This window comes from Xyrauchen texanus, chromosome 27 (genome assembly GCF_025860055.1).
Source record: "Xyrauchen texanus isolate HMW12.3.18 chromosome 27, RBS_HiC_50CHRs, whole genome shotgun sequence".
Taxonomy (NCBI): domain Eukaryota; kingdom Metazoa; phylum Chordata; class Actinopteri; order Cypriniformes; family Catostomidae; genus Xyrauchen; species Xyrauchen texanus.
In genome coordinates this window covers 40271037-40284411 of record NC_068302.1, presented here as the reverse complement: position 1 = coordinate 40284411, position 13375 = coordinate 40271037, and the positions used below count along the sequence as shown (strand labels likewise).

The following is a 13375-nucleotide window of genomic DNA, read 5'->3' as shown; positions in this document are numbered from 1 at the left end:
ATGCCAGTATGCCAGATTACCAGTTCAGCCCTGGTGGGCGTTGATGTTTTGCTGTAGAGGCAGTCCATGGGAACATGCTTTGTGTCAGTTTCAGTGGTATCAGTGCAATGTGATGGAAAGAGGGGGCATGGCTAAATCAATGGCTCATAGAAGTTACAACAGCTAAAATTACTTACAGCATCACTTTTACATCCATTAACAGTAGCCTGATTATCAAAATACCTTCAACCCAATTAACAACCTTTTATTTTGTAAAAAAAAAAGAAAAATCGAGGAGTATAGATTAATTGTAATACCATTCATAGAGATCAGAGATTTCTTTATATCCCTTGTTAGTTGCTATATAATCACAGGCAGTACAGATAGGCAGATCAAACTCTTGTTGCTGTAGTAAATGAGGTGCTGCAAACATATGTTTCCTCCAGTTAAAGTATCTGCGATATGCATCTTCATCCTTGTCCAGCTGAAGCAGATATTCCGCTAGTGACTTTGGGTCTGGAAAGTCGTTCACATGAATGAAGGCGTCACCAGGCGCAAATTTTTCATAGTTCTTTCTGTCAGGACCCAACACCACAGGGACAGTACCTACAGCAAGCGGTCCATTGAACTTCTCAGTGATGTAGTCCTTGTGGATAGAATTTTCAAAGGATAGATAAAATTTGCAGCTCGCTATGGTAGAATAGTAATTCGTATGATCCAGGAACGTTCCATACGCCTTCCCGAACATATGTATCTCGATGTGCTTTTTAAATTCTTGATAATAATTGTTCCTTGTTCCAACACCTGTCGAGAGAGCATTGTTGCTTACAATCCAACAGATCAGTTTGTCCTTTTTGGGAATTCTAAACTCCTCGTCTGCGTTCTTTCTAACGGTCAAGTGCAACCGTGTAAAAATGTCGGCATCCTGTCTGTAGCTGAGAGTGTGGTTGAATAGTTTTTCCAGACCTGGTTTTTTCTGTGTGTTGGTTGGTGATTCTAGATTAAACCATATCCACTTCTGGAATGGAGGACGAGGAGATGGAGGAAGGTTGGACAGATCCAAACTAATGGACTTGTGATAAATGAGGACGGCATCTGCATTACTGTAGAGCGATCTATTGTCCGTCAGCAGACAACTATCAATATTGAAAATAGTTTGACAGTCACTCAGGTTAAAACTGAAATTTTCAGGCCAGAACCATAACAAAAGTATTGGTTTCTCTTCCTTTGCTTTAGGAAGGAATTTGTTGCACATTGTGTTGTTTTGATCTGAGTGCTGTTTAGAAATTGGCAGTTGAGTTGGATAGTTCTTAGACGAGGACCAGAACAAAACGTAGCAAGATGAGGACTGCAATTGTCAACAAACCAACCAGATGGCACAACGAATATCCTCTTATGATTGTCATTTTCTTTTCTAAAGAAAAGGATCAAATGTAAATGGTCACTCTTTTCACAGACACAAACAAATGTATAAATCTTTTGAATAGGGCTGCACAATATGGAGGAAAAATTTGATGCAATTAATTTGTTGGATATAGGGCTTTAAACATTTTATCTAAACATTTTTTAGCCTATTGACAATTTTTTTTTTTAAGTAGTGGAACCATCATTTCATGCAAACATCCACTGTAGCCAAGTAGATTCAATATTTTAAAGGCATTAAATACAAATCTATTTAAAAATAAAAAAGGCATGTTTCCTTACAGTTTTGCACTAAATGAACACATGGATGAATAAGATCTAATCATTGTCGTTGATATGCACATTTATATTTATATTTTATATACAAAGATACATATGGGGCGCTTTTCCACTGCACGGTACAGCCTAATTCGACTGTTTTCCACTGTGGATAGTACCTGGTACCTGGTACTTTTTTAGTACCACCTCGGTCGAGGTTCCAAGCGAGCTGCGCCAATACTAAATGTGACGTCAAAACCCTGCAGATCACTGATTGGTCAGAGAGAATCGTCACTACCAGCATCACTGGATTTACGACACAGGACATCAGCCTGCTAGTTTTAAAGTTAGCAACAGCGATAGAAGTATCATTTGTTCACGCAACTTTTGAATTGTAAAAAGAAATGGCTGTGCACAAAACCATGGCATGGTCAATAAATGAGGTGCAGACGTTCCTCTCGTTAACGACGAACGAAATGACACAAAATGAAAATGTTTTTCAGTAATTGTCTCAGCTGTTGTCACACAAGGCTCCTAACAGACCCACCAACCCACTAAGTTGGAGGAAGCACTACTTGTGGCGGACTCATATAGTATCTCAAGCTTCCCTTTCACAAACACCATAAGAGCACTCAACAAAATGTATGGCCAGCCCCATCAGCTAGTCTTACAACGCACTGCAGAACTGATGGATGGACCAAACATTCACAGGGGAGATGTGAAAGCTTTCCGCATGTTTGGACTCCAAGCTCATTCCCTGGTTAGTATGTTGGAACAGCTGGGCCAGAAAGGCAATGTCGAGCTGGAGTGTGGGTCACACGTATCCAGACTGATGAACAAACTGCCACATGATCTCAGGTCCAGTTTCAAGAGGTATACTCATCCTCTTTATGTCACCATCCCCACATTGTTATACTTTGCGGACTGGCTTGAGTACGAGCTTCAAGTACAGGAGGACCACACTGACTATACCAGTCAGTCTAAATTTTTGTCAGTGCAGAGAAGGGAGATGAGGAGAGACCCTAGGCAACCGCGCAAATCCACTACCATCCTCCTTGGTACAGAGAAACCAAAGACCAACCCAGCATCACCAGTTCCAGTCCAGCCCCACACTGGTGGCGGCCCGGGCAAGCATGTCGGACATCTGGGCGTTGGCCTCAGCGTGGGAGTGCTGGCCCAAAGGCGGCAGCCCAGATGAGTCACCCACGTCTGATGCCGGACCGCTCTCCGATGTAGCGGTTTAGCTCATCCAGCTTGGGGGCTCCAGAGGATAGGCAGGCTGGCTTTAAGGCGAGCCGCTGTTGCCTCGAGCCCGGACGGGAGTCAACGAGCGCGCCGGGGGCGGGTGGTTCGCGGGGTGTTCACGGCGAAACTGAGCCCGCTGCCATTCCCAGATCGCCTCCATCGCCAGCCGCGTCATCCTCAATCCCGTGGGAAGAAAGAGCGGCGCGGGTGGCAGCTGGAGTGGCGTTCCTTCTGTTGAAGGAAAGCCGTGACCACAACGTTGCCATGGTCATGTTCTCGCAGTGAGATCATGAACCATCCACAAACGCTGCCTCTGTGTGATCGCAGCCCAGACACACGAGACAACGCCTGTGGCTGTCTGAAGCAGAGAGCACTCTACGGCATCCAGGAACTACACAGGGGCAGAAAGGCATCTTTATAAAGACGCATCCAGAAAAGGACGTTCCACTCTGCTGTGTATTGCTCTTTTAGAGGAAAATACTCTTTTAGAGAATCACTCTTTTAACAAACACTCTTTTCAGTTTGCACTGTCGAAGCGCCCAGGGGCAAACTGCAATGCCGTGCAGAGAAGGAGAAAGCGGCTGAAGTGCGCCGTAGATCCAACAGCAGATCGCTCAGAGGTAGAGGAACAGGTGTGTGACTCGCAGCTCGCTGCATACTCGACCATCGGCTCCGAAGAAAATTTCTGAATGAAACAGACGCATTTCCCCGCCTTTATACCAGTATGTCCGGGGGTGGGACATGCAAATTCTGTCTGCTAACTTCTCATTGGCCTTTTTTCATAGATCAGAGGTATATTCGCCAAGGCTGCTCCGTTGGGGTGGACGGTAGTGGCGAGAACTCTACTACGGCGTATCCCTCCTCCTTCCCGGATTTCGGCACCAGTGTAACGTACTTTAGACAGGCAAGGAGGAGGCGAGAACCAGCTTGACAATATAAATTATATATTAATTATAAACGGAAATATACGGACATCTCTCTCTCCCTCACAATCCTCCGCAGTCAGTCTTTATCCCTCTCGGAGGCTTGATTAGCCTGATAAGGGTGTGTAGAATCACGACCTGGCCCCGCCCTCCGCCCTGTCACACCAGAGTAAGACATCATTGTTCTGATCGGACAAACTGTAGCCTTCAGGCAAACCCGGATTAAAGTGAAAACTCACAATATTTTTCAGATATCACTATCAGGAATAATTCGCTTTTTTCCCCAGGTGGTTCCAAAATAATATTAACTGTATCATTTCCTTATTTGATGACTCAGGAAATGTTTTGACTTACAGTTACAATACAATCTACTTTACTCTTGGAAAGAATTGATCTATTAGATAAGAAATGTACCAATAGGCATGTATGCCAAAATTTTCAATTTAAAATACATTTTCTGCAAGAGGAAAGTTCAATCGGAGGTGCTTGATAGAAGATATTGATTGGAAAAGGGCCTGGCTTTTACCTGGCCAACATTGTATCTCCAAATTTTACATCAAATGTACCCAATCAACTCTTCTAAATATTTGGACATTGACAGCTCATGTTCTTTTTGTAAACAAGCAGAGGAGACATTTGCACATTTGTTTTTTGGTTGCCCTATTTCCAAAATATTTTGGTCTGACCTAGGTTCTCACATATTTGATTCTGGCAATTTGACAGTTTAAAATACATGATTTATTATTATAATTATAATAAAAGTAGACCCAGAGCCGGATTATCCATAAAGGCACTTGGGCCAGTGCACCAACCATTCACAACCACTAGGGGGCACCACATGACACAAGCTTTAAAAATATTTTTCGTAAATTGTTATATTATTAACTTGAAATTCTTGAAAGACCATACATAACTTGTTTATGAAGTAATAATTTAACAATAATAATAATAATAATAATAATAATAATAATAATAAATTATAAATAAATGAAGATTACATGACCACTATCACTCCCCCCCTCCCCAATCTGTCACAGTTGAGTTGGTCCACAAAAATTACGCGCAAATGTGTCATTTTTTAACGGCTACTACAGAAAATGAATCAAAATCCAAAATGGACAGACGGCAATTGAGTGGTTTCAGCAAAAGAAGATTAAAGAAAGAGAAGGATGCTAGACGTTTAGCTACAATAAAAAATGTTCCAGGGATCGACAAATTTTTTGTTAAATCACTAGTTTTTTGGGAGAACACGGGAATTGCAGACACCAGCAGCACTAAGTCTGACACCGCTGGCGCTGCTAGCGGGGGAGATGCAGCAGCTGCTAATGTTAGTCAGGGCTTCGGCGATGACCGCCAGGCAAATGAGGATATTCTCCTTGTCCTTGGGGGAGACAGGAGCGAGGAAGACTCGGGTGAGGAAGAGGACATTAATGAAGATAAGTATTAGGGGTGGGACGGTACATGTAAGTTATTCGTATTGAACCGAAACGGTACGGGCGTCACGTCTCGGTGCACGAATTTACACGGAGAATACACGGTATAAAAATAAGTAAAACTAAATAGCGATACATATCGCTCTATTTCGCATAATGAACAGTCTGATCAAGATTGCAATGCTGGAGTGTGTGTGTGTTTGTGTGTGCGCAAGGTATACCTTTTGAGGTATAGTGCCCAGGGGCACCACACTGTCTTGATACGGCCCTGAGTAGACCCCTGGAGTATATAGTTAATTTCTTCATTTTATATGGCACATTCTTCATTCATAAGCAAACATGTGCAAACGGTATTCCATCCTATCTCTACTTTGAAATGTAATACAACTCACTTCTTAAATCTCTTATTATATAAAATATTATAAAATATTATGAAGATATATTTAAAGAAAATCCATGTATTTAGATAGAAGCTTTCCTAGTATATTAATGTCTGTATGTTATTGTACTAATACAACTGTAGTGTATGTGTCCTTGTCCTTTAGCGACTTATGTTTTGATAACTTCAATTTTGAAGAAGGATTTTTTTAAATTAAATTGTAACTATTCTCAATGTGTTTGTGGATGGGTGTGTCTATTGTGTATCGTTTTATTTTGCGTTTGTATGTATTCCCTTGGCAATGTTCTTATGTTATTGTTCTTCGAGCATTCATAAATAAATAAATACATAAATAAATAAACAACCAGAAGCGCACCTTGTCTTTTCTGCACTCTGCATCTCTATTAACTTTAATATGCATATACCGATAAGTTCATTTGCAATATCGCATTTGTTTTAAATATTGTGCAGCCCTAATTCTGAATGACATGTTAGACATATTAAATAAACAACACCATGACAACTGTGTAAGAGACTACACTACACGGGCAGTGAGAGCTTCTCATTATCATGAATCAACCAAAAGTGAATCTTACATTTAGGATTAAAGCCATTTTAGTCTCACTGAAGTAGATAATATTTAGATCATACCTTTTCAATGAATGTAGTTGATTCAACTTCTTACCTCCTTTAAGAGCCTGTGATTAAAGAAAAAATGTGCCGTTCTGTGTCATAAAAAAGCCAAAGTTCGGTAAAGTTGGACACGTATTCACAGATTCGAACTTCCCGGATCAATAACTCATACGAGAAACGTTCTTAAAACACAAACAACACCTCTTTCAACCCGCAGTAATGTAGACAACGAGCTACAACCTCGTTTATATCAAAACAAGCCTCCGTCGGAGCTGGACAAATTACATTGATTTCTAAGCGCAGCCGGATGAGACGCAAGTCCCCAGGGACCGTCTGCAAAGTGCAAAACCGAAATGCGATACTACAAACATATTCAATAACTTCACTGTTACACATTGTAGTGTCACCAAATTCAGTTCACACATCACTGGCCTCCTGCTGGTTATACTACAACACTTAGTTTGGAAAAATTTCCTTATTAATATTTTTGGGGAATTTTATTCTCATCCCATTCATGGCAAAAACACTTGAAAGGGCAGTTTTCAATCAGATCTCTGCCTATCTCTCACAGAACAAGCTGCTGGATGACAATCAGTCAGGCTTCAAAAGTGGACACTCCACTGAGACTGCCCTGCTGTCCTTTGAGGTAGCCTGGAGAGGGGAAGTATCCAAGCCACACCAGTTACTTACTGGAGTACCTCAGGGATCAGTGCTTGGGCCACTTCTCTTCTCCATATACACAACATCACTGGGACCCATCATCCATTCACTTGTTTTCTCTTACCACTGCTATGCTGATGACACGCAACTCTACTTGTCTTTTCAGACCAAGGACACCACAGTGACCGCTCGAATCGCTGCCTGTCTGGCAGACATCTCAGCCTGGATGAAGGAACACCACCTGCAACTCAACCCAGCCAAGACCGAACTCCTTGTCTTTCCAGCCAACCCTGCTGTTGAACACAACATCACCGTGCAGCTGGGTCCAACTACAGTATCACCTTACAAAACAGTCAGAAATCTAGGGGTAACCATTGATGATGAGCTAAATTTCACAGACCACATTTCAAAAACTGCAAGATCATGTAGATTTACACTCTACAATATCAGGAAGATAAGACCCTTCCTCTCTGTACATGCCACACAACTGCTCGTTCAGTCACTTGTCATATCTAGACTGGACTACTGTAACGCTCTCATTGCAGGCCTTCCTGCATGTGCTATAAGACCTCTCCAAATGATCCAGAATGCAGCAGCACGTCTGGTCTTTAATGAGCCTAAGAGAGCACATGTTACACCACTCTTTGTCTCTCTCCACTGGCTGCCGGTTGATGCACGTATTAAATTCAAGGCCCTGATGCTGGCATACAAAACAGTCACTGGGTCTGCTCCAGCATACCTAAAAACATTTATGCAGAGCTACGTTCCCACCAGAAGCCTGCGGTCGGCTAAGGAACGTCGCCTTGTCGTACCAAAACAAAGAGGCACCAAAACACTTTCCCGGACTTTCAGTTTCATCATACCACGTTGGTGGAATGACCTTCCCAACTCAATCCGGGAAGCTAACTCACTCTCTATCTTCAAACAACGGCTAAAAACACATCTTTTCCAAAAGCACTTAACCGGTCACTAGAAAAAAAAAAAAAAAAAAATATATATATATAATTTACATTTCTTGTTGCACTTAAATCTGTTTTGTATACTATTCTGATGATAGTGAAACTTTGTAATATGGCACTTTTTGTACCACTGTCTCCCTAAGATGATTCGCTGATGTTCTTCCTCTTTTGTAAGTCGCTTTGGATAAAAGCGTCTGCCAAATGCATAAATGTAATGTAAATGTGGATTCGCGAGCCGGTTGATACTGAAGAAAGGTTCAGTACCAAGTTTATTTGGATCAGCTTCCTCCTTCGAATCACAACCTGTAAGTATTATTAATAATTGTTGCTTTTATGTGTTTTTTAGCATGCTTAATAAGTATGTGTGTGTGTTGTGTACGTTACGCTCAGCGCAGCTTCTAGGTCTCCAGTGTAAATTTTTTTGAAATATGTGAAATGTTTGTTGATGTTATTGGAGTTGTCATAAAGAATAGAGCAATAACTTGTAGTAATGCAGTGCTTTACCAATATGTTTATGCGTTGAGCTAACGCAAACAATAACTGATTGGGTGTTTACCACCGAACTTTGGGCTATGATCGCTAACATAAATCAACTCAAATTCCTTCTCTGATTTAGATTTTTTACTACAAAGCGGTGATGGGCGTTCCGTTTCCGACAATCTCCGCGACAGAGTATACCAATCACAACTGACTGGGTCATCTGACCAATCACCGCAGATTAGCGTCCACGCAAAGGAGGGGTTTGGAAAAATGAGTCGTTGAACGAATCATTTGGGAGTCGGTGAGCAAATCAGGTAAACATAATTGCATATTATAAGACAACAAAAGTGTTTTTTGTCATTGCATGCATGTAAAACTGTTGTTGGGGACTCCCAAAACAATATTAGGAACATTTTAAATGCCATAATAGGTGCCCTTTAAGAAATATTAATGTATATTTAGTTATATTTACTTGATTATATGTAGTTATAAATCTTTATAGCAATTCTAAGGCTGATAACCTTTAAATGCACAAACAATGAAACATGAAAAAGTGCTTAAAGGCACAAAGTATTTCATGAGTAGATATATACTCGCCACAAGCTTCCAGTGTACATTTTTTATATTGACAAATCCATCATAGTCATCAAATTTGACCTGATAAAATGTATGAAAATGTAAAAACTAATTTTTTCTCAACTCTATTTAATATACAGAAGTAAAAAAGAGATTGCATGTACACAGTATACATTATGCATTATCCTCCACAGGACAAACCAAAATGTACTGGCTAAAAACAACATATTCCAGTTTCATATCAAGGATTATAATAACACTATAAATGGTCTATACACACATTTCAAACCGTACTGACACCCTTTCAGAATACAGTACTAAAGTGATACAATTATAATAAATTATTACAGATCTTCCTACCTTTTTTAACCCTTTCCTGGTCATCTGTTCTCTTGTGCCGGTGTAAAATGACACCCATGGTGTAGTGATTCATGTGGTATATTCTTACAATTGAGGATGGCTCCAATGTAACATTCTATCACCTTTTGAATAAATTGTAAAGAAAATTAATCACACAAAAATGTCAGGTAACTTAGAGGCTAAAGTTAATGTTTGATCACATTGCTGTCAACACGTTTGAGAATAGATCATTTTTGCAACACTTTGGTGAGATTGGTTTGTCTGAAGTCACTCCAGAACTTCTGGACTGACAATCTACTTGGATATCATTTTATGCAGAACAACCCATGATATTTTCCCAAAAACTTTAAGGATTGATGCATCAACAGATGGATAAATTTGAGATAAACAATCTGGTACAACCACAGTTTTAATGAGAAACTTGCCTCACCTATGATGAGTTCATCAGGCCTCAAACTGTGAAACTCCCTGTGCCGCAACAGCCACAACAACTTCAGTTGGTTTGCATGTTCAAAGGACATCAACCTACAGGGATATGAAAAAGAAAACTGTAATCCATTCATACAGTATTTGAAAACATTTACATTTACATTTATGCATTTGGCAGACGCTTTTATCCAAAGCGACTTACAGTGCACTTATTACAGGGACAATCCCCCCGGAGCAACCTGGAGTTAAGTGTCTTACTCAAGGACACAATGGTGGTGGCTGTGGGGCTCAAACCAGCAACCTTCTGATTACCAGTTTACCAGTACTGTGGTTTAGACCACTACAACACCACCACTCCAAAACTAAATTTTAATTCCATTTAGAAATTTGCAATACTCTGTCTGCACTTTCTACTGTCCTGGTACAGAAAGCTGTCATTAAACTAGCCCACCACATTTTGTATTCATGGATATTTCTCACATTATTTGAATAGTTATTTTATGTGATTTTGCAAGTATTTATTGGAAGATGGACCATGTGTCCTGGGGTGAACACACCTTGGGTGTCAATACAGCTGGCTTAATTCTTAATGTTTCATAATGCTTCCTTAATGTTTACATAGCTCTGCAAAGTGCTAAGTGTTTTCAGGCTCTACACGTTACAATTACTTGATTTTAATCAGTTTAGTGCATACATTTTATTTTAGTGATCATCAAAAAAGTATCTCTGTGGCAGGCTCGGACACTTTACATGTGAGATCATTGCTGCGGTTCTTCACATCTGTGCCCTTCTGAAGATTTTTGCCAGTGGTCAGAGTTGACTTTGCTCTCTTTGGAACTGGAACAGTGTGAGGAGCAGTGTAAAATTTGGAGTTGGCAGTGTGGGGCTTTGCTCCATCTCTCTTTGCCCAACCCTCCTGAGATTGATTGATGTCTTTTGGTAGCATGGGTTTAAGGAGTAACTGCTCAGAGACGTTATGAGACATTATGTGTCTATAGAGAGCCATGCATTTCCTGACAAAGGTCCCTGGCCTCAGTCGCCTCAGCTTTTTTTAGAATTGACTGTTAAACCATCATTCCAAACCATCTCTCTACATGGCAGTTTGTGTCCCTTGTTTTAGTTGGGTCAAAGTTGTCATCTTCTTTGTCAGATACCTTTTCAAATTCCCCAACAACAGACCACTCCAAAGGGGAAAAATGCCTAGGTAGTTCTCAAAAAGGACATCAACAATGCCTGGGCAGATGTATGGATTTTCTTCATTGTGTGGGGTCTCTGCATCCTTTTTTTCAAGCTCGTCCTGTACCTTCATTAAGACCTTCTTGAATTCATATGTGAAAGGAGATCTGCCAACAATTGTATGGGCATTTGTTCTTTCTTCATAATCTTCTTCTTCAGCTAAGAGGGTGTCCTTTAATTTTTCTGTCTCTTCCATGTCGGGAATCTTGCATTCTTTCATTAGGTCCTGTGTGGCCTTCAGATTAATCAGGACAATATTGGTGTTGTGTTTGCCAATTAATACAGTGCACAGTGAGCATAAAATCTTCAATGCTGTGGTCATTGAGGGAGTGTTCATTTGTCAGCATTTCACAGACTGGGAGGGGAGGTGCATTCTGACCACATCCAGGAAGAGTGAGAGAGTAGTAAAGGAGTCTTTTGGTCTGACCAGGAACTTTGGATGCAATATTGGAGTGGTGGTGGTGTAGTGGCTAAAGCACAGGGCTGTTAATCAGAAGGTTCACAGGTTCTAACCCCACTGTCACCACCATTGTGGCCTTGAGTAAGACACTTAACTCCAGGTTGCTCCAGGGGGATTGTCCCTGTAATAAGTGCACTGTAAGTCGCTTTGGATAAAAGTGTCTGCCAAATGCATAAATGTAAATGTAAATATTACCTGTAGCATCTACAGTAAGTATAAGTTCAGTGGAGTTTTCTCCCTTAGGTGCTGCACAACAATGCTTATTCCTGTTTCAGTATACATATGTACAAAAGGTCAACTTGAAAGTGCTGTATGTACCCAGGCATTTTGTGAAATCTGAAGTCACATTCCTTCATGATATTTTGTGTGAGGTACATCATCATGAATTCTTTTACTTTTTCTAACCTCTGAACTAATCACTTTAAGAACATCGGGTTATGTTTCCTGAAATGAATTCTGTTAAAGGTGTTTTTTTAAGTTTACTATAGAAGAGTTGGCTCACTCCTTTATTTAAAGCTCTTGCAATTCTCCCTCTTCTTGTGTTTGCTGCTGGTCTGAATTTTCTTTCATTTGTTTTATGCCATTTTTCCTCTTTGTAGCACAGATATCTTAACCAGTGTGTCTCCTTCTGGCTCCATTTTCCTTGATAATAAGTACTTTGCATAGCAGGAAGGAAATGTACAAACTGCGCTAATATTTAAATAGGGACTATTCATTTTCCGGCTGTGAGGAGTTTTGATATGATGGCTTTTGAAGGCAACATATCAAATGTTTTTAAATTGCTTCTCTAACCTAGGAAAATGGGTACAGGCAAAGCTTCAACCTTTTGTCAAGATTATCTATAAAAAAGATAAAAATTAAGTTTGTGTTGTAAGTTTTTTGGCAATAAGACAAGGTTGATTAATATGTAATGCTACAGTTGGCACTTTAAACAAATAGTACTTACATAACTATGAACTAATCAAACAAGTACACATCACATTTCAAGTTTTACACAAATCAATACTCCAAATTTTTTATTTGAACAATATTTCAACACATGGTAATTATATGTTAGGTCCAAATGCATAAAGAACTGAAAGATTGCTTTCCAGCTCATAGGTTTTTGGCAGACTAAAACAAGATCACTGCAGGTAGAGCTTCATTAAAAGTTGCTTCTGATTGGCTAGTGACATAGTCACCCTATGCATCTTGCATTTGATTGGTTTAAAGGCAGTGGCCATGAGATCTATAAGTTAACCATAAGAAAAAATAAATAAAAATGTAAATACCCCAATTATGCAAAAACACATTTCATTCCAAACTAAGTGTTGTAGTATAACCAGCAGGAGGCCACTGATGTGTGAGCTGAATTTGGTGACACTACAATGTGTAACAGTGAAGTTATTGAATATGTTTGTAGTATCGCTTTTCGGTTTTGCACTTTGCAGACGGTCCCTGCGGACTTGCGTCTCATCCGGCTGCGCTTAGAGATCGGTCCTTGAAAAGGGGCGGTACGCAGAAGTACGCAGTTCCTGCACCTCTCTAATTTACTGTACACAAGGCTTGTTCAAATAAGAGGGATCGATGCCTTGAGGTATTGATAGAGAAACCAGAATAAGAGTATATCACGCTAAAATAACAACATATCTAAAGGTGACATTTCTTATAATGAGTTTGTGGGTAATTTATGTTAATAAAGAATTAAATAAAAATAGTTAACCTTGGTTTTATTGCAGTAATATTGTAGGAGTAACCATGGTTAATTAAGTAGTAACTTAATTGATGACGAACACCATGATGACGTCACTTTGACCATGCGAACCCCGCGATTAAGCAGCTGCGTCTAGTATAAACCAGGCTTAACATGTATTGAACCAGGAATATTCCTTTAAGCTGTGCTTAAGATGAAGTGGGAGAAGAGAATATTCGTTGCCATTTTCCCACTTCCAGCCTCAACCATT

General features: G+C 40.1%; 1 pseudogene; it reads right to left on the bottom strand.

Annotated features, from left to right (window-relative positions):
- Nucleotides 1–283: 283 nt before the first annotated feature.
- On the bottom strand, nt 284–1385 carry LOC127620697 (4-galactosyl-N-acetylglucosaminide 3-alpha-L-fucosyltransferase 9-like; annotated as a pseudogene).
- Nucleotides 1386–13375: the final 11990 nt, after the last annotated feature.